We start from the raw sequence: 25699 nt of genomic DNA on the forward strand, positions 1-25699 counted from the left end.
CTGATCCAGTACATTCCCTTGAAGCCAATTGCAGCATCTCCAGTTGTAGCTTGCTACACACTTCACACAATCCTCCAAGTAGGAATACATCAATACTATTTTTACAACTCCTAAAGAAAGAAAAAAAAAGTACTACTTCACGCCTTTCCTGAAAGTGCTTTACAGCCAATGCAATACTTTGGAAATGTAGTTACTGTTGTCATGTGGGAAACGTCAATTTACACACAGCCAGCTTCCATAAGCAACAATGTGATAATCATCGCATAATATGCTGATGGGATCTTCCATGTGCATCTGAAAGTGTAGGTGGGGCTAAACATCTCACCTGAAATACAGCGCCTCTGATATTGCCACATTCTCTCAATACTGGAGTTTAGTCTTTATTTCTGTGCTCAATGATCTTTCCGATATTTACTCTTGGGATGTGGGCATCACTGGCTGGGACAGCATTCATTGCCTGTGCTTCGTTGCCCTAGAGGAGCAGATAGTGAGCTGCCTTCTCAATACACTGCAATCCATGTGATGTAAATAGAGCTACAATGCTGTTAGCAATGCTATTCCAGGATTTTGACCCAGCGACAGGGAAGGAATGGCAACGTATTTCCAAGTCAAAATAATAAGAGACTTGAAGGGAAACTTGAAGGTGGTGGCATTCCCATGTATCTGCTGCCCTAGTCCTTCTAGCTGGATGTGGCTGCAGGTTTGATTTGATTTATTTTCACGTGTACCTCAGTATCGTGAAAGCTTTGTTTACGAGCAGTACCGGCAGATCATTGTAAGAAAGGATATACGGATCATTATGTGAAAAAACCTAGACAAGGGCATACAGGTTACATTGTAGAGTGCGTATGCTGGGCAAGATCAACTTTAGCAAGATCAGCATTATTTGAAAGGTATTTGGTGAATTTCTGCAGTGCATATTGTAGATGGTACACGCTGCTGTTACTGAGGGTCAGTGGTAGAGGAAATGGATCGAAATGGATGTGGTGCCAATCAAGTGGGCTTCTTTGCCCTGGATAGTGAGAAGCTTCTTGACTGTTGTTCATAGATACAGAATCCCTACAGTGTGGAAACAGGCCCTTTGGCCTGACAAATCCACACTGACCAATCCCCTTATAGCCCACCTAAGCTTCACATCCCTGAACACTACGGGCCAATCGACTGAGCCTGCACATCTTTGGAGCTACAACCATCCAAGCAAGTGGGCAGCCTTGTCAATGGTGGGCAGACTTTAGAGTCAGGACATGAGCTCAGTCCAGCTCATTTTCTGGCCAATGTTAACCCTCAGGATGTTGATGGCAGGGAATTCAGTGATGGTAATGCTGTTGAATGCCAAGGGGGATATATAGATTCTCTCTTATTGGAGATGTAATTGACTATCATTTGTATGATCCAGCCCAAACCCGGATATTGTCCAGGTTTTGTTGCATTTGAACATGGACTACATCAGTATCTGAGGGGTTACAAATAGTGTTAAACATTGCACAATAATTGGCAAACATCCCCACTTCTGACCTTATGATGTACGGAAGGTCATTGATAAAGCAGCTGAAGATTGTTAGGCCTAGGACACTACCCTGAGGAACTCCTGCAGAAATGTCCTGGAGTTGAGATGGACTGACCTGCAATGACCACAACCATGAAGAAAGGTTGAGTAGATTAGAAAGGCGAAGATGGAGGGGGGACCTGATGGAAGTCTGCAAAACCATGAGGGGTATAGACAAGGTGATAGCAAGAAGCTTTTTCCCAGAGTGGGAGACTCAATTACTAGGGGTCATGAGTTCAAAGTGGGAGGAGGAAAGTTTATGGGAGATATGCGTGGAAAGTTCTTTACACAGAGGGTGGTGGGTGCCTGGAATGTGTTGCCAGCGGAGGTGGTAGACGCAGACACAATAGTGTCTTTTAGGAAGTATCTGGACAGGTACATGGATAGGCAGGGAGCAAAGGGATACAGGCCCTTAGAAAATAGATGACATGTTTAGACAGAGGATCTCGATTGGCGCAGGCTTGGAGGGTTGAAGGGCCTGTTCCTGTGATGTAATTTTCTTTGTTCTTTGTTCATCGTCCTATGTGCCAGATATGACAAACCATTGGAGTGTTTCTCCCGTGATTCCCATTGACTTCAGTTTTGCTAGGGCCACATGATGCCTCAGTGAAATGTAGCCTTGATTGAAGGGCAGTCACTCTCACCTCACTATTACCATCAAGCCCAGGGATCAATTCTGGTTCAATTGAGAGTGCAGGAGGGCATGCCAGGAACAGCACTAGGCATACCTAAAAATGAGGTGTCAAGCTGGTGAAGTCACAACACAGGATTATTTGCATGCCAAACAGCATAAGCAGCATGCAATTGACAGACATAAGTGTTTCCACAACTCGTGGATCAAATTTAATATACTCCTGCCATATCAAGTCATAAATGGTGGTGCACAATTAAATAACTCACTAAGAGGAGGAGGGTCCACAAATATCCATCCCCAATGATGGGGGAGCTCAGCACATCAGTGCAAAAGATAAGGCTGAAGACGCGCAGCAATTTTCAGCTAATCTTCTGCACAACTAGCTGGTCCGGTCTCGGAGTTAGCCACTGTGAGATTCCAGCCACTACATTTCTAAATCGTTGCTCCAGAACCACATCGGCATACCAGCATATGCACTCCTGCCTCTTGGCACCCATGGGAAGTGTGAGGTTAAAAATAGGAAGTCCTGTATTATGTATTGACATGAAGACAAAGAGCTATAGTAACATTACAATATGCACTTATGCTACTTGGGCTGACGTTGGCATTTTGGCCATATCAAAGTTGCAGCTATTGGCAGAATTTGGGAAGTGCTTTTATTCATCTGCAAGATTGAAAATTGTGTGACTCAATGCAACTACCAATGATGATATGTCAGTAGAAGGTCTGCTGTCAATCACCCAGTTCTCCAAGAGGCTCCTGGGTACCCCATCACACCCCCAACCCATTCCACTGTCCTTTAAAAGCAGCCCAACGCAAAGGCTGCATCCTCCCACCCACTGTTTACACCCACCCCGTCGCAAAATCCCTCCCCACCATCCGTCCTTCACCCCTCATCCCATCCTGGGGTCTTTTACTTACTATACCCCATTAGTCTTAACTGAGGGCCACCAGTCAGTGAAGCTAATGCCCGAGACCTGGTGGGTGAGCTGACCTTGGAGGTGCAAGAGGTACCATCACAATTGTTGATCTGAGGCATAATGATGGATCTGTGTTTGAGTTTGCATACCCTGCACTCAGTTGGCACTTCAAAACTGGCCGAAAATTATTTTTAACACTTTGCTTATAAATGGTATCACTGACCTGACATCCACGACCAAAAACACCCTGCCAATTATAAGACAACCAAACTAAAGCAAACAGTTTTGAGTTTGGCACGGAGAGACTGATTATAAAATGCAAATGATCATTGCAGATGCTGACTAAAAGCAAAAGCTCTGCACCATTTTTCTCCTATTGTCTGACCTCAATATCTAGCTTTGTGTTATGGAAATTTCAGGTGCTGCTTTTGACTGTGGAAAAGAATTGGCAGATTTTAAATTTTTTCTCCCCTCTTGGACAGATTCTTTTAATCAGTATTATCGTCTGTGCCAGTTAACTGCTGGAACTGATGTATGTAATGCATCATGATGTCCAAATACAGATTTAGAAATTCAAATAAGCTTACAGTAGACTGCTGCCAGATTAGGTAATCATTCTCCAAGGAGGAAAGGTTCCCCAGCGCGTTGCTAAGTGCAACCCCTCCTGAGTCTGGTGCCTTTAAAATTTATATTACAAGTTAAAGGTCACAAATGCATTCCAAACCAATGTCCAATTTGGAAACCCAGGAACTGTTTACAGTCTTGCTTTCAGAAAGAATGGAACAGTGATATAATCACTCATTTATCATCATTATATGAAGCTGGTTTAACACTTTGATTTAGCGAAATGGTGTCCACACTTTCTTATACGCCCAACAAATCTGCTTCTCCAGCTCCCTTTTGCCTTCATGATTACCGCACAAGCTGACTGCTATGCTGCATATCGGTGATGTAAAACAATTTACAGATGCTGCTGTTTGCTAACATTTTCAATCCATCCTCATACTGGCAATGTAAAACAATTTACAGATGTTGCTGTTTGCTAACATTTTCAGTCCAAACTCATATGGAAACATGCTTTTCAGTCTATTTTCAAACTGTATCACATTTTCAACCCATCCTCAAATTGTATTACACTTTCAACACGTCCTCATACTGTCTAAACCCTACCATTAATATAAGGCAGCAACCAAGAAATGTAATTGAAATTCAAGAGGAACATCTTTTCACAGAGCATGTTTAGAATGTAGAACTTCCTAACAAAGGGAATGAATCAACTGAATACATCTAATGGAAAGCTTGGTATGCACATGAGCAACAAAGGAATAGAAGGTTATGCTGTTGTGTTAAAAGAACAGAGGATGGAGCAGACTCATGTGGGACTTCATACTAGCATTGGCCAGTTGGGATGATTGGCACATGTGAAAACTTTGTACATTTTAGTGTAATTCTGTTTTGAAAAAGAAACCTTCTTCTACCTGCGTGTCTGTGACCTTGTTGCTTGATGGCTTGGTTTCTGAGTCTTGAAGTAACCCACTGATAGTGTCAGTGTCACAATGGCTGAGGTGTGAGGCTCGGGAGAATCTACCTCGCGAACATTTTCTGTGACTGACTGCTGCTTGAAGCTGGTAGAAATGGCGCCAAAGCCAATAGGTAAGAGTCAGAGGTTAGGTGGAAAATGATCAAGGGGTATGGTCAAGGTCCTGCCTGCAGTCCTGGCTGTCCTTGCAAGGTACATAAGGAAATGCGGTCTTGTAAAGTCCACGATCTAGGAGGTTGTGAGAAACCTCCAGGGTGGGGAGCGAGAGCGACCTGAGCGAGATCACCCTTGTTCCTCCAGGTTCACAGGGAAGCTTTAAAGATGTACAAAATACTGAACCTACCTGGACCTCTGGCCTAAATCTTGCCTGTTACTTGCATTTGCTGCCAAGTATGAATCTGTTCAATTCTTCAGTGCAACCCCAAAGATAAAATGGAGAGCACATCTTGGTAACATCACCAGGAATGCCACCACACAGGTCTTTCAGGAATGGGTGGCCTTCCTGTACCCAAACTCAGGCAAGTTAGAAATTAGTAAACAAGAACTGACTGGGAATATGGTGCCATCATGTCTGCCATCTCAAAACTGACACAATTTGAAGATATTTATAGTTATGCCTTGTGTCATGCTTTTATTGGCATAATTATTATTGAATTATTATTTATAATTATTATTATCGGCATCATTATTAAATGCAAAACTCATTCTGTTTATAATATCCTGATGTAGAACAATTAACATTTGTGCCACACCAGTGCCAGGAAATTAAAGCCTCCAACAAGAGAGAGTCTAACCATTGCCCCTTGATGTTTGATACATTACCATTGCTGAATCCTCCATTATCAACATCCTGGAGGTTACCAGAAGCCAAACTGGATCAGCCATTCTCAAATCAGAGTTTCTGTGGTCTGACAGATAGATGGTCAGATTTAATTTTATTTAGGATGGGCATTTGATAGTCTTCTTCAGACAGATAAGCTAAAAGACAAGTTTCATCCAACTTTGTACCCATCCCATCCACCCATGTCTGATGGGGTCTTGTCTGCTTCTATCCACACTTTGAAACACCACAAAAGCATTGATGGTTGAATGAACTGATCTCAGTTCGGGGCTGTTACAGTGGCATTGCTGTGTTAGGACCTCATTCATCCTCGCCAAGCTAAGACAGCAGATTTGCTAGATTGGCAACCGACGAAGCTTCTTCAGGAAGTGTATGCAGCCAATCCCAGGGGAGAGTTGAGATCTCTGTTCTCCATATATGCCATCCATATTATCTTCAAGCTGGAGGACAGTAGTCTGTGCCACAGATTACCATTGCAACCATCCCACAGTTGGCTAACCAGAAACATGATTCTCTTAAATTGAATTAGGTCACGCAAACAAACAATTTTCAGGTGTTTAAATCAAATTTGTACTCCCAATTAGTTTGTTGGCAAGGTATTCTAATTATGGATGTTAAACATTTGATCATTTGACTTAGTTTCCTCAAGAGGTTCTTGTACCCCCAGACACCAGGACCCTGTGCAAGTACCATGTGCTATGTTCACCAATACAGAACTGATAAGGTGCTTGGTCATTCCTATCTTAAAATGCAATGAACAGAGTCTAGAAAGGGAGTTACGATATATTTTGAACGCTGTTCTGCTACCCTGATGCACTTTGTATGGTACTATCTGGCTGGACAGCACTCAAAACATGACTTTTCACTGTCTCTCGGTACAATAATAAGTCAAACACAAACTCAAGTTTCAGGATTCTGACACAACAATAACATGTTTGCCGCAAAATAGACCACAAATATCAACAAGCAAATTCGAGGCCCCACATCACTTTCTGCCTTGCCCCTGGCAGCTTGTTTCCCACCATGCCATCCCTTGCCTGAGTAATTAGGGGATATGATGGCCTTGTGGCTTTATTGCTGGACTATTAATCCAGAGACGTAGGTAATGTACTGAGGACCTGGGTTAGAATTCCATCATGGCAGATAGTGGGTTTTGAATTCAATAAACGTTTGGAATTAAGAGTCTAATAATGACTATGAAACCATTGTCGATAGTCAGGAAAAACCCATCTCATTAATGTCCTTCAGGAAAGAAACTTCCATCCTCACCTTCTCCAGACCCACAGCAATGTGGTTGATTGTTAACTGCCCTCTGGGCAATGAGGGATGGCTTAGTCACATTCCATGAATGAAAGAGAAGTTTTGGGAAATGCAGTCTGGTGTTCTGTGAGCTGCAAAGACCATGCAGAATTAATGTGATGTGGAAACACAGCTATAAATCATAATGAGTGATAATGGGAACTGCAGATGCTGGAGAATCCAAGATAACAAATTGTGAAGCTGGATGAACACAGCAGGCCAAGCAGCATCTCAGGAGCACAAAAGCTGACATTTCGGGCCTAGACCCTTCATCAGAGAGGGGGATGGGGAGAGGGTTCTGGAATAAATAGGGAGAGAGGGGGAGGCGGATCGAAGATGGAGAGAAAAGAAGATAGGTGGAGAGGAGAGTATAGGTGAGGAGGTAGGGAGGGGATAGGTCAGTCCAGGGAATACAAACAGGTCAAGGAGGCGGGATGAGGTAGTAGGTAGGAAATGGAGGTGCGGCTCGAGGTGGGAGGACAGGATGGGTGAGAGGAAGAACAGATTAGGGAAGCGGAGACAGGCCGGGCTGGTTTTGGGATGCAATGGGGGGAGGGGAAGAACTGAGCTGGTTTTGGGATGCAGTGGGGGAAGGGGAGATTTTGAAGCTTGTGAAGTCCACATTGATACCATTGGGTTGCAGGGTTCCCAAGCAGAATATGAGTTGCTGTTCTTGCAACCTTCGAGTGGCATCATTGTGGCACTGCAGGAGGCCCATGATGGACATGTCGTCTGAGGAATGGGAGGGGGAGTTAAAATGGTTCGCAACTGGGAGGTGCAGTTGTTTATTGCAAACCGAGCGGAGGTGTTCTGCAAAGCGGTCCCCAAACCTCCGCTTGGTTTCCCCAGTGTAGAGGAGGCCACACCGGGTGTACCCCATGTGACTTCCTCTACATTGGGGAAACCAAGTGGGGGCTTGGGGACCGCTTTGCAAAACATCTCTGCTCGGTTCACAATAAACAACTGCACCTCCCAGTCAAGAACCATTTTAGCTCCCCCTCCCATTCCGCAGACAACATGTCCATGATGGGCCTCCTGCAGTGCCACAATGATGCCACGCGAAGGTTGCAAGAACAGCAACTCATATTCTGCTTGGGAATCCTGCAGCCCAATGGTATCAATGTGGACTTCACCAGCTTCAAAATCTCCCCTTCCCCCACTGCATCCCAAAACCAGCCCACTTCTTCCCCTCCCCCCACTGCATCACAAAACCAGCCCAGCTCGTCCCCTCCCGCCATTGCATCCCAAAACCAGCCCAGCCTGTCTCCGCCTCCCTAACCTGTTCTTCCTCTCACCCATCCCTTCCTCCCATCTCAAGCCGCACCTCCATTTCCTACCAACTACCTCATCCCGCCTCCTTGACCTGTTCGTCCTCCCTGGACTGAACTATCCCCTCCCTACCTCCCCACCTATACTCTCCTCTCCACCTATCTTCTTTTCTCTCCATTTTCGGTCCGCCTCCCCCTGTCTCCCTATTTATTCCAGAACCCTCTCCCTATCCCCCTCTCTGATGATGGGTCTAGGCCTAAAACGTCAGCTTTTGTGCTCCTGAGATGCTGCTTGGCCTGCTGTGTTCATCCAGCTTCACACTTTGTTATCTATAAATCATAATGAGTTGAGAATATCATGTTTTCATAGGTTATCATGATTATTCGTTATCATGAGTAGGGACATTTAAGTGACTCTTGGATAGGCACATGGATGACAGTAAAATATAGGATGTGCAGGGTAGTTTGATCTTAGAGTAGGATAATAGTTTGGCACAATATTGTGGGCCGAAGGGCCTGTACTGTGCAGTACTGTTCTATGTTCTATCCACAAATCGGCATCAACCAAGTGGGTAGTTTCAATGATGAGGGCGGAAATGAGCCTGCTGCAGTTTGTGGGCATGGTGGTGTGTAGGCTGCCAGCAAGTAAATCAAGAACCCGAGATCTCATCTTGAAATTCCCGATTCAACCTGGCCCACCCCCACAGGCAGCTCACCAGCAGCACCTCGGACCTTTAGGGCTGTTTGCCCTCACAGCACCAGGGTTCAGTCTCCAGGACTGAAGGGTTTTTAGTGGGAACGTCAGAGGAGGGAGAGGAACCACAGCACTGAATTCAGCTGGTGGGAATCCCACAGAACTGAGAAACACCTCTGAAGTTTCTTCTGGCTCCATTTTAGAATTGGAAAGAATAATCTTAATTGGCCTTATGGTAGAGTGTTGGGTCAGCCGTGGCCTTATTGAATGGCAGAGCCAGCTCGAGGGGCTGAATGGCCAACTCCTGTTCCAATTTCATATGGTTTTATGCGTTGTTTACTTGATTGTGTTCAAGTCAACAGATCCTGTTCCACACAGGGTCAAACCAATGTTTCCATAGGGGCCTTAAAATAGATCCTAATCCCTCAAAAATGTATGAATAAGGGCCTAATGCCTGTTTATGGCAAACTATCTATTCACCTGAAAAATCATCCAAGGACAATTTGGCGTCAATCATTTTTCAGGTATCTTTGGGGTGGTTCACCTTTGAAAAAAATGGTTATTATACCATCCAGCAATCCTTCTTTCTATCTATTGTTTAACAATGGCCGATTTCTAGCACAAAACCTTTTCAAGACATGAAGAAGACAGTTACTGTAAAACAATACGATTACCTTCATCCCATCACTGACAATCTGGATTTGGTTAATATATTTACATTGAAATAAAATTTCCTGACAAACATTTCTTCTTTTTTAACTGACACAACGGTGTTTCCACAGGCAATTATAACAAGGGCAGATGTTCACTGTATTTGGGTCTGAGGCATAGAGATTTGAAGAAATATTGTCACAGACTTTCCATTATGCGAACAACCCACTGCCGACCAATCAGGTTTAATTTTTATATCAACAATAATGGTCAGGTTTGTCAAATAGGCCCTTGATTTTTAATATAATGTCATGGCAGAAAGATTGCTTTTCTGGCTGTTGTCAAACTACCTTCCATTATAATCCTCAAAAATCTTAATATTATTCATTAAAAAACCACTTACAGTCTATTTGGAATTTCTGAGCAGTGAGTCAGTACAGAGGGAAATAAACAGAAATAATGGAAAGGGATCAGTGAAAAGGGTTTGGCTCCATTTAATTCTCACCCCCTGGGAAAGTAATTTGAATGAAGTAGATAAGAATGTCTTTATGATTATTTAATTCTTTAAATGAGTCGCTTAACCTACAACAAGCAGTAAACTTGCAATCAGCATCAGCAAGAGACTTAAACTTTGGAGGAGGTAAATTGCGTGTTGTTGCGTCTTTACTGAGATGATAGATTTCATCTCACAATGACGTGGAGGTCAGGAACATGAAAAAGAAACAAGTGTCTCCTAAAAGTAATCTGTACTCAACCACCTGCATTACATTATCAATATGCAAAACTAATAGCTCTGCGATCTGTGTGACTTGTTAAGAGTAAATATCATCTTCAATCAACACCGCAATAACAAGCTATCTGCATATTGTCACATTACTGTTCATGGGAGCTTGCTGCACACAGATTGGCTGCCATGTGTCTCCAGTACACTTCAGAAAAAAACTTCCTTTTGAACTGTTTTGGGACTTTCTGAAGTCATGAAAGGTTCAATATAAATTAAAATCCTCTGCTTTGTTTTTCAATGCAGTCAACCAAGAATTTCTGACAATAAAACAGAATGCTTAACAGGGGTTGACGTCGCAGTGTGTCTCAAAACGAAATGCTTCATTTATGGAAATGCTAAAAGCACTTCACTAACTACATTATTTTAAAAAGTAATGACTTGTACTGTGTGGGCAGACTCTGTGACAATGGCACACATAGCAGGGAAGATATTGACTTTAGCTACTGGCATAAAATAGGCAATGCCAGAAGGGGCAAATTTTATACAATGAGTAAGATATGTAGGAGGAGTTTAAGTCAATCGTGTTCATTTAGCATTATTGTCCAAAGTCAAAACGACCCCCAGTACAACTTAATGAGTCTACATTTAGGTGGATAACAAAGTGTGAAGCTGGATGAACACAGCAGGCCAAGCAGCATCTCAGGAGCACAAAAGCTGACGTTTCGGGCCTGGGTGGTTTTGGTTTGCTTTTTATTAGGAGGAGCTGACTGATCTTCAGTTTCCCAGCTGTAACTTTGATGGGAGATTAGTTAAACTCCTCCCTGCGCGCGCCCCCCCCCCCCCCCCCCCCCCCCGCCATCCCCTGCAAACAAACAAAACCTCTGATGAAGGGTCTAGGCCCAAAACGTCAGCTTTTGTGCTCCTGAGATGCTGCTTGACCTGCTGTGTTCATCCAGCTCCACACTTTATTATCTTGTATTCTCCAGCATCTGCAGTTCCCATTATCACTAATACAGATGGGCTGAGATAATAGGAACTGCACATTTGGAGAATCTGAGATTTCAAGGTGTGAAGCTGGATGAACTCAGCAGGCCAAGCAGCATCTTAGGAGCAGGAAAGCTGACGTTTCAGGCTTAGACCTTATGATGAAGGATCTAGGCCCGTAACGTCAGCTTTCCTGCTCCTATGATGCTGCTTGGCCTGCTGTGTTCACCCTTAATACAGATGGTCTGCTTCTGTAAAGCTTCTCTCAATCTTAGACCAAAGAAATAGCAGAGGATCGGGAGAAAATCTATGAAATTTCATTGATTAAACCTGTGAAAAAAAATATTAACAGACCTTTGTTGGTAGTGCCTGCAATAGAAGCTCAACCTGAGCTAGAATTGTTGAATGCATTCTTAAATACTCACCCATACGGTAAGTTTGATGGTTGGGGATATTTAATCACTTGAGAGGGAAGCAGATTGAATCATTTTTCCACCACTGTATCCCGATACGTTCTATGGTAGGAAGGTCCTTGGCTTGATTAGCATTTAAAGCAATGGATCTTTCCTAAAAGGGACGACGTAGATCTCTTGCTGCCGATACAACCATTTCTGTTGTGTTTATGTCCTACAACCAGTATGTCAGTGTACCTTTGAAAGACATGCTGTTGAAACCATCACCGTGTTGTTGTATGTGACCTGAGGGTATAAAGATCTCCTCGTCCATTTTACCCCTAAATTACTGGAAGCAGGATATGAGAATAGAAGAATGTTGCTCTGTGTAATGTATTACTTTTATACTAGCCCAGACACTGTGCACCTGAGGAAGGTAATGTTAGTATTTATTAATCATTAGTTATAATAAATGTCTATTATATTCTTCAATAATATCACAAGGGATGAAATAACCTTAGCTATATCAGGCAAAATACCGTCCTGGAGGCAAAATCACACGCTGGTTAGCGGTGTTGAGAAAATAAAGGCATCAATATCTTTGTGGTAGATATTTGGAAAACAAATTGAAAACTAACTGATGAAAAGTTTGGACATCCAAGAACTCAGGCAATCAGCAGTTTGTATGAGTACAGAGTTCATATCTGTAGATTAATCAACAAGAAGACAGAGTCTCCTTTCTCAAATTTCCTTTTTATTAAAGTATAAGTGTATTTCAAAATGCAAAATTAACATAACAGCACCTTAAATAGAAATAAAAAGGCTGAAATTACAAATACAAACAAAACTAAAGGTGGCACAGTGAGTACTGGACTTCACACTCTTTAAAAAAAGAGGCAGCTAATCCAAAACTATTTTTAAAAAGCAGCTAATTGGACCTGAAAAGATAATTCCAAAGTTTTCCTAAAAGAAAACACAAATTTTGAACACAAAAGAAGTGGCTTCCTTCATTCAGATGGCTTACTTGTATCCAGTGCTCAGTCAGTTTTGTCACTTTCTATCTCCAAATCTGGGCCAAATTTTTAAAAAGTCTTTTGGATGCCATCAGTCGTTATTTGAATTGAATATTGGCTGAAGGCATAGACCTCCTATTACAAGCCTGCGATTCTTTACACAACAGTTTTAAAGGGACAAAGCCTGGTTAAAAAAAAGATTGGAAAAATTCAAAGCCAAAAAGAAGAAAGATTACAAAAACTTGCAACAACTGCGAAGATAAATTGATGGCAAGTGCTTACTTATGGACACCAGTGACACTTTTACTGAATTACAGCTGTGCAAACAAAGTATGCTGTTTTATTTCGTAGAACAAGCAATGCTCAATCCCACGACAAGAACTCTTGATTCCTATCTGCAAGGAGAGGCTTCACATAATTAACATATCAGTCTTTCCGTGGGTGATCAGAAAGATCCAGAAAAAATCTGGAAATTTCTCGAAGCCAAACACAAGGTAAGAATTGACTTCAGGATTAAAAGACTCCAACTCATGTCAGACAGACAACAACTGCATGAGTCAGTTGACCAGATGGAAAGTACTGCGGCAAGGACCTTGCATGTGAATTTTCTGAAAAAGAATTATCAGAAAGGCTGGTTGATTTAGTCATCATCTTGATTCCAATTAAAGCCTTCAGGAAGGATCTTTTGGGCAAAAAAAAAATAATGGCCACACCATTGGCATTTTACTTGAGGGTGGATGCAGGTGTGAAGCCTAGTGTCAGGCCAACAATAATTACCTGCTTCAGGTGCAGCCAACATTATTGCTATCCTCAGTGAAAGGAATCAAACCAACAAATCTGGAACCATTGTGATATGTTGCAACTACCCAGAAGCCATCCTGCTTTTCTTGACATCTGTAAAGCACATGGTGGATATATGGGCAAGAAATCCAGTTCCAAAGGCCAGGTCAGATTCCAGAACAAGGCACAGGTGACTAACAAGACGGTATGACAACACTGGCAGCGAGGAAAGTATTAAGGAGAGGCTCAAATGCAAACACATCATTGAAGTTGAAAGGCAACCAAACGAAAGGCTAATTTCAGAAGATGGACCAGCTTGCCATATTGCTAGCCTCACATGTCTTTCCATCTATATAAGGCAGTCAGGAGCTTTCATGACCAAATCATATGTCCTGAAAAGACGTGTCAACACACACTAAAAGCTAAAATTGACACAGCAGCTAGTGCAACATGTTACCATGACATATACTGAAAGACAGACACATCAACCAGTGATGCTCCATGGTATAACCCAAGAAAGACTGTCTCTCAGGTTTTATGGGTCACCTATCTGCATTAGCAGAATCACACTAATGTACAAGCTCATCTTGGCTTCCTGAGGCCTTCTATCTGCAGGGACAGGGCTACCAACACGCAAAGGCTTGGGCTAATCATGAACCATGAGATTCAAATCGTACCCATTGCAATGGAATGGAAAATGCATGATGCAATCAAATTAGTCAAAGATCTCAAATTTCTGTACCCAGACCAATTTGAGAAGATCAGCAATTTTAAGGGTGATACAGTATTGCCTCTTAAGGAAGATGCAACCTCTTTACCAATCCTTCAAAGAAACATAGTGCACACATTCAAGAGACGTTTCAGGTACGACTGAACAAGATTGGAGTGGCGTGGTATAACACCACACTGGCTAGATCCATTGTGTACATTTTAAGAACAGATGTCACTATACATTATGTCTTGATCCAAGCTACCTCAACCATTCACTTAAATGGTGTCCATTCAAAATGCCAACACTGGAAGACTTACATTTTCTGGAGTATGATTCTTCTGAAAGTCAGTTGGATACTTCTCTGTCCATTTAGCAGGAGAATCCCAACAGCTCACGACATTTAACACACTATGTGGATGGTACTCTTTCTGCCAATTACCATTTGGTGTATTAGTTCGCTAAGACCTGGTCCAGCAGCATGTGGATAGAAAGGATTATTAAAATGTACGACATTGTGTTTGCAATGCTAATGACATCATAATCGTAGGCAAGACAAAGGCAGAGCAGGACCACAGCTTTATCTACTAAAGGCAGTAACATGACAAACATGTCACATATTTAACAACACAAAATTCCAGATCAATATCAGCTGATAAACATCTTTGGCTGCATTTACTGCACCATGGAGTCCATCTTGATCTAGACAATGTCAAGGATTTTAAATAAATATTGACCCTACAGGATAAAGAGGACCTGCAATGTTACCCTGAATATTTTGAACTTCCTGATGCAGTTTGTTTCCAACATCTCAGACAATGTGCCTGTGCTGAAAGATTAGGTCAGGAAGGACATTCCCTATGAATGTTAAAATGACCACAAATACATCTTTGATTTTCTTAAGATAGTTCTGTCACTAAAATCTTGCCTCTGTAGTAGTATGACCCCAAAAAATACATGATTTTTGAAGTGGATGCTTTGCAAAAACGTCTAAGCACCTGTTGCCTGCCCAAGCCAACGATTCCAATTTGAGTGTGAGAAATTAGCTCTGCTATTCTACATAATGCAATTTCATACCTAGTTATTCGGCAGGAAGTTCACCTTTGAAACAGATCATGAGCCACTAGAAATGATCTGCCACGAACCATTAATGCATGCACTGCTGTGGTCACAGTTTCTAGATGTCAATGTGCAAGGGAATCTCTTCAAAGTGAAAAAGAAGCCGGGTACCAGGATGATTACATCTGATGGGCTCAGCAGGTTATCAAACACACACAAAGACCAAGATGTTCCTCTTGATCTACAGGATGAGTTTTATTTTCAGTTTATTCAGCATCATGGACTAGACAGAATCTGACAATTGACCACAGCTCACTGGTAAACCATTTCAAAACATGCACAAAGTGGGGAGTGACCCACATCACATCACCACCCCATTATCCATGCTCAAGTGGCCTAGCAAAGTGTTAGTATATACTACCAAATCAATGCTGATAAATTGTTAACATTCAAATCAAAATTTTCACATTGTGCTGATGCGTTTTCATATTAACACTGATAGAGATTGCCATCCCCAGCACAATTTATGCTTGAAAGAAAAATATGAACAACTTTGCCCAACAACCAATTTTCTAACCATTCCAAGATGTGAGACAAAGACAGAGGAGAATGGAAAAGATACACCACGAGTACACAGGTAGAGAACTACCAAAGGTGCACACCGGGCGGAAGATGTGAGATAGAAATACGAAGACCTGCTAGCAATGGCTTGTAAAATGTGCCACCAGCCCAAATCACATGAAGTCATCACTGATCATGGTGCTACGCTGCGACAGAACATAAGCCAGCTCCATACAACATACCAGTCAGGCACAAAAGGAATAAGGAAAAACACTCCAATTGGTCATTGTCTGGTGATGTTGAGTGATGGCAACTGGCAGCAAGGTAATCAAGATGTCAAACAAGTTGAACAGATAGCAATTTGCACCTCTCCAGACAGGGTAACAATCACTCGATCAGGAAGAGGTGTCAAACCTCCAAAGTTACATTGAAGTTTAAAATATTAATCTTGCAAGTTTTTCTTAACCTGTTTGCATAATTATCAAATTGACAATATAGATCTATGAATATCTGTTTCGGAGTTATGCTGACTTACTGATCATCAGACAAAACACAATAGCCACCTCCCCTATAACATTACCCCTGCCACTACTGATAAATCCATTTTAGAAAAGGTTGACTTTCAACTCCCCAAACTCTCCTACGCCCAAGGAGAATGGGGTATGTGGGAGACATTAAAATTAAAGCCACATTCTATTCTCCAGTTACCTCAGATTTCTGGCACTAGGAATCAGTCTCCAGCTCCTTTTATTCCATTAAATCCTTTCTAATTTTGCCAAGGCTTCTTTGTTGAAATCTGGATTCTGAACAGCATGAAACCACATCCTAATATCCCTGCATTGGCCACGTGGTCTCCTTCAGTGCTGTAACCATTCTATGATATGATTATTCTGTGATTTTGTCTTGAATGCTGTCAGCCTTCCACTAACTTTTTACTAGGCAATGGGGAAAATTCACAAGAATTGGAGAGCTCCTGTATGTAAACCCTGCGATATTTTAAAACAGGTATCTGTTCCCTGGTGAACAAGTGGTGGGTAGAAATGTGATCCTTGATTTCAATTCTGCAGGCACATACAATATTACGCTTTGAATTTAATAATTCACTTCATATGGGGTCTGAATCCAAAATAGTACAGAATAACTTGCCACTATTAGTAAGTTTACTTGACTAGCTAGTTTGAATCTTAGAATTAAAGCATTAATATACACATTAAATGCGCATGAATGAACCTTTGTTTTATAACACTCACTTCCAGCTCAGCAATGTCCAGGTTTCTTTTGGCCTTGTTTTAATTTTAAGCGGAAAATTTTATGCTTCATTGAAGTTGATGACACAATGGTTTAATCTTGCCACAACGCCTTTTGATTCAAACAGTAAAAGAGGAAATTGTTTTTGAGGAAATTATTCCCAAGTAGATTTCTCTCCAATGGAAAAGTCTCGACACTGTTTGTTGTTCAAAGATGATGGTCTGTGTTGGCCAAGGTTTATCACAGATCTGACCCATAATGCTTGCAGATACTCAGAGAAAATACGACAAAATTAATTTGAAAGAATTTAATGTCCTTCTGATAGAGTGGAACAAGTGAAGGAAGCATCGGTCCCAAGATCATTGTGGTTGGTACCAGAGGGGTGGATTGAGCCAAAACTGGTCCATTTTCTCTTCAGGAATCTTTGTAAATGCTCAGGATGGAAGAACATACTTACAGGAAATAAATGATGCAAATTTAGCAAGAAACAGGAAAGGGGTTGTAGGGAGATCAGGGCTTCTGTTGGGGAGGTGGTCAAATAATAGTTAACGCACCTTTATATAGTGGCGGCTCCAACTGTGCGGTGTTTTTTATTCACTGTCAGATTTTGGGAATCATTGGTATTTATTGTCCGTCCCTAACTGGCGATGAGAATGTGATGATGAGCCATTGCTTAAAGCCCTGTGGTCTGTGAGGTGTAGGTACATCCTTTGTGACTTAATTCCTGCAGCAGTTATGATACAATCGAGTGGCTTTTACACTGTCTTAGAGAGATGTTAAGAATTTCTGCCTTCCTGGAGTAGGCCAGAACGGGAAAGGATCAGTGACTTCCTTCCTTGAAGGGTACTAATGAACTAGATGGGTTTTCATGACAGTCTGGTAGTTCCATGACCATCATTACTGAGATCAACTTTTTATCCCAGATTTATTGTACATTTTTTTTGGCCAAGTCTGAGTTGCATCAAGTTTTTTTTTCGTGGTTTTTCAGCCATGAGTTTACTTTAACTGGTTTTTTAACCCTTTAATGGGTTTTCATCCTAGCTTACCAAACCTGCCTCATTAATTGACCGCCCAACCCCTGAGGCATCGCTTTCTAATTTCTGCCCATCTTACCATGCACCATTCCCAGGAAACTCACCACCCAGTGGAGGCTAGTACCTTTTGCTTCCTTGCCATCTGTAAAAGGCAGTTTTGACATTCCAAAGCAGCCCTGCCCAGTGACAGACAGAGTCGGAACATGGCAGGGAAGGGGAAGTTGGCGCCTTGATTGTCCAATAAGGACCTCAAAGTCCTGGTGAATAGGATGGTGAAGCAAGAAGTGCCCTCTTCCCAGAGGATCGCTAAAGGAAGGAGCACCATCAAACACTGCCAACTTGGTCTGAGGTCACCACCCATGCCAGTGCCCGCTCCAGGGTGAGGAGGAATGGCCAGGAATGTAGAAAGAAGGTCAATGACCTTCTTTGCATCACGCCTCCACACTCTGCCACCTCACACACGATCTATCAGTCCCACTGCAGGCTCCTTTTGCCAAGGTTCATACCCCACCACACTCGCCGCTGCCTGCAACACATTCCTTTACCAGCTTTGCCCACTCACCGTCCACACTGCCTCCTCATTCTTTCAGAGCACACCTTTTGCCTGCACTATTAGCTGGGATACCCATTGTTACCTCACTTATTTGCCCCACCACTTCCCACCTTTCTCCTTGCATTACACGGGAAAGCTGCCCACAACGGGGCAGGTAGAGCCTATTCCACAGGCGGGGGGACAGTGCCTGATATCATGTCCCAATCTGTATGGGAGGAAAATCCTGACCCTCACAGGAGACAACCAGGACTGCCTCCTGCAGGGATGCAACACAGTCATGTCCCAACAAATGAAGTAGGAATGACATGGCATGGCACTGTCTCAATGGCACACTGTCACTCTCAGTCATTGCACACCTCTTCCAACCATTGGTCTTTTCTTCCTTTTGTCTTACAGGCTCTGCAAACCTCCCAATGGCTGGTAGTGGAAGAATCACCCTCCTAAATCTCTGGGGATGGGAGTATGGAGGCCTCAGAGGAAGCATCCTGAAGACCTCAGCATCTCAGATACCAATCCCCTGGCGGGAACTATAGGCACACAGTGTGTGGCTTCACTGTCTGGTAAGCACCTAGCCACAACAGCTCTGCATCTGGCACTCAGCAGTGGGCCTGAGACTTGGCACTTGCTCAGCTTTCAGCAGGAGACGTCCCTGTGGTGTCAGTAAACAGGAACGTGATCCTGGGCGAGCAGGGGAGGGGGCTGTTGTTTGTGTGGGGTTTTACCCCAGTCCAGGTTCCCGTCTTCACAAGGGGATAGACCGGTGGCCAAGGAGCACCCAGATGGTGGTGGACCTGTATTCTGGCCTTGAGGCAGATAACACTCAGGGCCCTGAAGGGGCTCTCTCTCTCCAGACAGCCTGTCCCTCCAACCCTTGGAGGTATAAGCCGAGGAGGGTCACCTTGCCTCTGGGAAGAATTCTATCGCGTGCCTGGCCATCCGGGCTGAAGCATTGTGAAGTTTGCTGCACCAAAATTCTAGGGACAATGGGCTCCACTGCTGAGTCAGGGAGCGCACTGAGTTACAGTGAGACAGAGAGCAGGAAGAAAATATCCTGAGGGCACTTTGGCTGCCCCAGTGAAGACAGCTTTTCTGTAAATAGTACATTGTCCATGAAACTTTCAGATATTATTAACATCCTTCCATGTGTTTGCGAATCCATCTGTGTAATGCACCTTCACACCAGCAATGACTCATGGCCACAGATGAGGCTCCTGGAGAGAGGTCTGTACTGAGAGCCCAATGCATCTGGAAGTGAGGGAAGCCCTCTGTGTGCAAAGGTGTACAGCTCAATGAGTTGCCCACCAGTGGCTGTGTGAGGGTGGTGTAATGTACAGAGAGGCTCAATGCTGTCAGCTAGCCTGGCTGGAAGCAACTTGTCTGCTTTACCTTTCGAGGCCAATGTATACCCCTTTATAAACCATTTGATCACTGATTGCCTCTGACCCCTCCCTTGCAGGTCAAATCATTTATAGATGACATGAAGATTGCTGGAGTTTCTGATAGTGCCAACGATTGTAAAAGGATACAACAGGGTATAGATAGATTGGCAAGTTGGGCACAAAAAAGGCAGATGGAGTTTAATCCAAACAAATGCGAGTTGATGCATTTTGGAGGATCAAATTTAGGTGTGAATTATACTGTAAATGGCAGAACACCTAGGAACGTTAACATACAGATGGATCTGGGCATGTAAGTCCACAGTTCCCAAAAAAGATGCCCATAAGTGGCCAAATTGATTAAGAAGTCATATGGCATGCTTGCCTTCATTGGCCTGTGCATGGAATAGAAGAATTCGCAAGAAAGACGGCAGCTGAGAGGAGATTTGATAGAAGCCTACAAAATAATGAGAGGTAAAGATAGGGTGGAGGCTTTTTTCCAGGGTTGAAGTTGCAATTACAAGGGGGCACAGGTTCAAGATGAGAAGGGGAAAGTTTAAGGGAGATGCGTGAGTGAAGTTTTTCATGCAGAGTGTGGTCGGAGCCTGGAATGCACTGCCAGAGGAGGTAGTAGAAGCGGGCACATTGGCAACATTTAAGCAGCATCTGGATGGTTACATGAACAGGGAACAGTGGGATATGGACCAAATAAGGGCAAAAGTTTTTTAAAATTTAGTTAGGGCATGATAACCGGCACATGCTTGGAGGGCCGAAGAGCCTGTTCCTGTGCCATATTTCTCCTTTGCTCTTTCATTCCATAGCCACAAGCTTCAGGCCTACTGTGTCATCCCAAACATCCACAGTTCCTTCCCAATAGAGAATCCTACTAGCTCCACACTTTCCCAAAGCCCAAACCAACCCACCTAAATGCAGCTACAACTGCCTAACCTACCCACCCAGCCCCTGGCATATAGTGACCATGCCAGGTGTGATTCCCTTAAAGCCAGAGTGCTCCTGTCCATGGACAAACCCAACCACCCTGTCCCTCCGCATAACCCCCTTCCCAGCAATACTATACTGTCTCCTCCACCCCTTGCAAATTCATCTGCCACCACCCAGCACTTCCCCCCACTTTCACTATTGTTAGTAGACCCTTGACAAGAGTTTGCAGCCCTTAGTCCCAATGAATCTGTTGCCGAGGCTCGTTGCCATGGCTACACCCACACTTGTCCCGCCTCCCCCTTACATTCTATGAATGGAATACAAATAACTGGCCACAAGCCTCCCCCCTCAACCCACATTATCCAACAGCCACACAGAAGATGTGCCCAGATCCCTGACTGGGGCCTGTAAATCTCCCCGACCGTTTTAGATCTACTGACTGAACCTGGCATTACTGACTGTGTCCACTCCCCGAGAACGGCCCCCAGCCCCTGATCAGACTCCTGGCCATGGTCAACCTCCTGGACTTGAATGGGAGGCTGCGTTTGACTCAGTGTACTGGGCCAGCCTAACAAATGCCTCTTGTGAGCACTGCTCCTCTCAGAGTTGGATTCATGTCTGTCTGCTCGTTGCACACTCAATCAGTTTGCCAGCTAAGCTGCAGGCACATGGTGCAGCTATGAGATTGATGTGGCACACTGCCACACAGCAGGATGTGGCTCCCCCTGGGCTGAGGACTGCATTAACAGCAAGGCAACCTGCTTGTTGGGTGACTGCATGAATTGGCATGGCAAGGCAAGGCATGGATGCTACTTGCATGGCAGTAGGCAGTAAGTGATCACTAAGAGAGACAGCAAGCATTCCTACAATGCAGCCTGGTCCAGACTGCCAGTAAGGGGCCTAGCCCTGTGCTCAAAATGTCCCTCCTGCACCTTTCAGGGCCAGTATCTGGTGCATCTTGCAATGCAAGTCTGTGCTTCCAAAGAGCACTATCAGTGTATCAGAGGGGTGCCTGGATGGTTGTGGGTGGTTGCCTGGTTCTAGATGGCAAAGTCCACTGAGCAGGAATGTGTTCAGCTGGTGTCCATGAATTGTGTTCTGAGATTTGGTCGGCCAGTGCCTAAATATGGAGGTCAGTCGGAGCAAGCGATGAACTGAAACAGCTCATTGTCCAGTTTTACTGACGCCTTAGCTTCATTGCTGAGTTTGGAAAGATGGGAGTTTGAACACTAATGAGATGGATTGTGGCATTAACAAGGTATTTAACCAATGTTAATCCCTGTCGATTGGCATCTTGCCCTTTGCCAAGTGAGAATCTTGCTATGCTGCTTGTGTAAGTCGTAAAAGATGGAGCAAGATGATCTTGACATCAAGATAGGTCTTGCCACACTTGGTGCCTTATTCTTCTACGAATCTCCCCACAGCCCCACTTGTTCAGAACTTCATAAAATTCCACCCATTAATTAACTGAAGTTAAATTCTCCCAGCTGACAGCATGAGATTAGAACTCATGGCTCCATAGTATTAGTTCAAGCTCCTGAATGATTCGTCAGACACAGTGATCATACAGCTACAATGCCCCTAAATTGTGAGCAGAGGTGCAGTTAGTTCAGGACACCTCAGACAAATCAGGACACGAAATGCAAGAAATAGAATTTTCACGGAAGCTGAGGGATGACAGGCACAACTAAAGCACCAGACATGAGTACAGCTGGTAGGAGGGAAAGATTGAGGTCCGAAATCTTTCATGCCAATGTGAATAAATTCCTTTGTATCCCCAGCATGCATAAAGGGTCAGAAGAGTTAAAGTAGCAGTTGGATCCATTGCAAAAAACAAATCTCAAAGACTATTTATTCCAGATGGCTGACTTACAAAGCTAAATAAAACAGGACTGGAATACAAAATACCATTTGTTTCAGGGTAGACGGTGAGAATTGGATATGTAACAGTCAACAAAGCGAAACAGTAAGGGGCAGCTCAGGAGTTACAAATGGAAATGAGGAAAAAATTTCAATTGTTTTTAAATTTCAAAGACAAACAGAAATCCAGTTAGGCTGATTGAAGTGTCCCTTCAATCCAAGATTATTTAGGGATAATAAATGATATCACCAAAGTTTGGGCCTAATCAATAGAAAAGTCTTTGGTAATGAGCAGAGAGAAATTCACCACAAATTTGAGCTCAGGACTTGGTTGGCAAAACCCTGGAAAGTTCTGGAACAAATGAAAGTTAAAAGATTGATAGAGACAGCAGATGAATATAGTAAGGAGATGGAAAGAGATTTTTGAGCTCTGGGAAGTTGAAGGTTGAAAGTGGCACCAGCAATTTGAAGAATAAGTTCCAGGTCACCATTGCGAGTAGAAAAATTGTAACTTATTAGTTATTAATTCTAAAATTAGTGTAAATGAGATAGTAAACCACTCTGATAGGAGGGAATCATTTCGTCAGGTATAAAGAATTTGTTTACTTTCCAACTGGTCAACAGTGGGAATAGGGTGAGGGTGATGAGGCAGCTAGTGGGAGCTCATTAATTAAACCTTATGGAATAAGTCCAACTAAAGTTGGTAATCCAAGATCAAAGCAGAAAAACAGAAAATCACACAGTTCCTTTGCGATATCAAAACCCCCATTCTTTGTCGTTAAAGTAGGTTTGCTTGCTTCTTTTATATGTGTTTTGCTTCATTCCAACTATATGTTAATGAATGGGCTCCACTAAATGTGTACCCTACTCTAGAACAGCAATTAATCATTCATTCTGCTCATTACTGATATCACCCTGTCTTAAATTTTGCAGGTGCTAAAGGCAACAATTATTTGCCTGCATGTCCCAGAAAGGCATCATGTGGTTAATACCACAACCAAATCAGATATCTTTCCACACCCAATGTCATGACTGGTTAACACCAACCTTCAGGTAAGAGATAGAGATATTTAGCTCCACAATTCATTTGTAGTCTACAATTAAAATGGTTCGCAATAAATTGGTGTTTAAGGCAGTAATTAAAGGGGATTTCTGCCTGTTGTTGTTTGGTGATTGAAGTTCTCTTTGGTCTTTGTATGCTGGAATTTTGATGAGGGAATGTTTGGATCTCACATGAAATTCACCTTTTCATTGTAAGAAGGATCACAACGTTGGCATTATCCTTGATTGCTCTCTTTGTGACTAAGTCAAACTTCCTCTGTTGTCTCTCTAAGTATGAGTAAAAACTCCATGCCAATGAGACAGTAAGCATGTTGCTTTTTGGACCACTATTTTGTCAAATCTGCCAGGATGAACTGGGAATAAGGTTAAATGTAACAAAGGGTTGTTTCCCTGCATATATCAGGATCCAAATGAAAACAACAAATGCCAGAAACACTTGAGGTCAGGGACCCTCAATACAGAGACAAACCAGGACCCAATCTAGATATTCATGGAGGAAGTCAAAAGGTCAAGCTGGGAACTTCCTGACAAGCACCCTTCTTGCCCTACCTGCTGCTTTTTCATTCCAGGGTAACTTGTATGAGATGGAATCAGGGCTACCTCTACAGGCAATGTCTGAGCTGAACAGTTGGCAAGGCTGGCAGATCGAATGTCCACCTTGACCTGCTCAGCTGTTGACCCAATTTTATTGATGAATGTCCAGCCATCAAACCCTTATCCCTTACCCCCTGTCTACACCTCATGGTCCTTCATATTCCCCATTCCCGTTTCATGTTCCTTCATACTCCACATGAATCCGTCCCCCAGCCCACCCACATTCTTAATAACCACTCACCTGGGATCTACTGTGAGCAGACCTCGGTAGCTTTATCTTTAAAATGAAGCTGAGGGGAAAAGAATCTAACAATTTAATAGAACTCTCACTCAAATGCACATTTTACTGAAATAAGCTCTAGTTGGTAAAACCCATTCAAAAAATTGTAAATCCTCTCTAGTGGTAAATCTGCTGTGAAAACAAATAAGCATCTATTTCACTAATCATACAAAACATTATAAAACCTTCAAACTGTCAAACAAAATATGAATGTGTTGAGATGAGTGGCTCGGGACTTTCTGCAATTCAGTAAAGAATTCATAATGAGCTCAGCTGCACAATGTGGTCTATTGACATTGTACCAGGTTTTTACCTCTATACTCTTAAGTAAAATTGTAGCACAGTTTTTTCATCCCCCACTTTTAAAAGACCTGTGGATTTGATTCACTTCGGCTCATGACACTTAAACAGAACTTAAATTCACTCTTCACAAACATTTATTTCTCCTTCTTGAAACCATAGCTCTTAGACTGTATGGTAAGGCATTGGAGCAATGCAAATTGCATCTTTTTGAACTCAAAGTCAATTCAAATTGCCCAGATATGTTTGCATTTCCAGTTTGTATGATTCAGACCACATTCCATTTCCCCTGCCAGCAAAAATGAAATTTGTCAGAAATGAAAGTGGGACTTAAGCATCTGCATCCCGCCTGCTACTTTTGAAGTTCTCCCACGTCATCCTGATTCGGTAAAAATCCACGCCAACATTTCATGTTGATGAGCTTTCATTTTCCAGCCCTGTTGTACAGGCATCGATTTTAAAAGTTTACTGTGTTTCTCTCTCTAAAGCAGCTACCTGATCTTGGAATTTTCACCTTTCCTCGGTTTTTATTTCAGATTTCCAGAATCTGTAACATTTTTGCCCTTTCTATTTGGTCTCACTTTTGGTATGAAAATGATGCTTGTTGTCCCTCCAATTGTTTCAGGGTTGTGAATCTCTAGGTGTATCTTCAAATGACTGTACAAGCCAATTCAGATATATTGATCATTGGGCACATGGGCTAGGGTGTCCCATGAACTAGTTAGATCAGAAGTGTAAAATTTGCTTCCTTTGCTTTGTTTCTCTTGCCATTGCTCTGCCTCAACATTAAGTTGTTTACAGTGAATGAGCAGAAACAATATCCAGTATATATTGG

The 25699-nt window shown here is 43.0% G+C and overlaps 2 protein-coding genes across 2 annotated transcripts in view; one reads left to right on the plus strand and one right to left on the minus strand.

The window, feature by feature from the left end:
* The window catches only part of LOC125462240 (acyl-coenzyme A synthetase ACSM3, mitochondrial-like), a 654353-nt gene that overhangs the window by 477313 nt on the left and 151341 nt on the right, over positions 1-25699 (minus strand). The gene's annotated exons all lie outside the window — the stretch shown is intronic.
* axin1 (axin 1) overlaps positions 18850-25699 on the plus strand; it is a 288963-nt gene continuing 282113 nt past the window's right edge. Inside the window, exons 1-2 of the mRNA XM_059654106.1 lie at positions 18850-19010; positions 23562-23681. The gene's annotated coding sequence lies outside the window, so the exon portion shown is untranslated. The remainder of the gene's footprint in view (positions 19011-23561; positions 23682-25699) is intronic.

Source organism: Stegostoma tigrinum, chromosome 23 (genome assembly GCF_030684315.1).
Source record: "Stegostoma tigrinum isolate sSteTig4 chromosome 23, sSteTig4.hap1, whole genome shotgun sequence".
NCBI classification, from domain to species: Eukaryota; Metazoa; Chordata; class Chondrichthyes; order Orectolobiformes; family Stegostomatidae; genus Stegostoma; species Stegostoma tigrinum.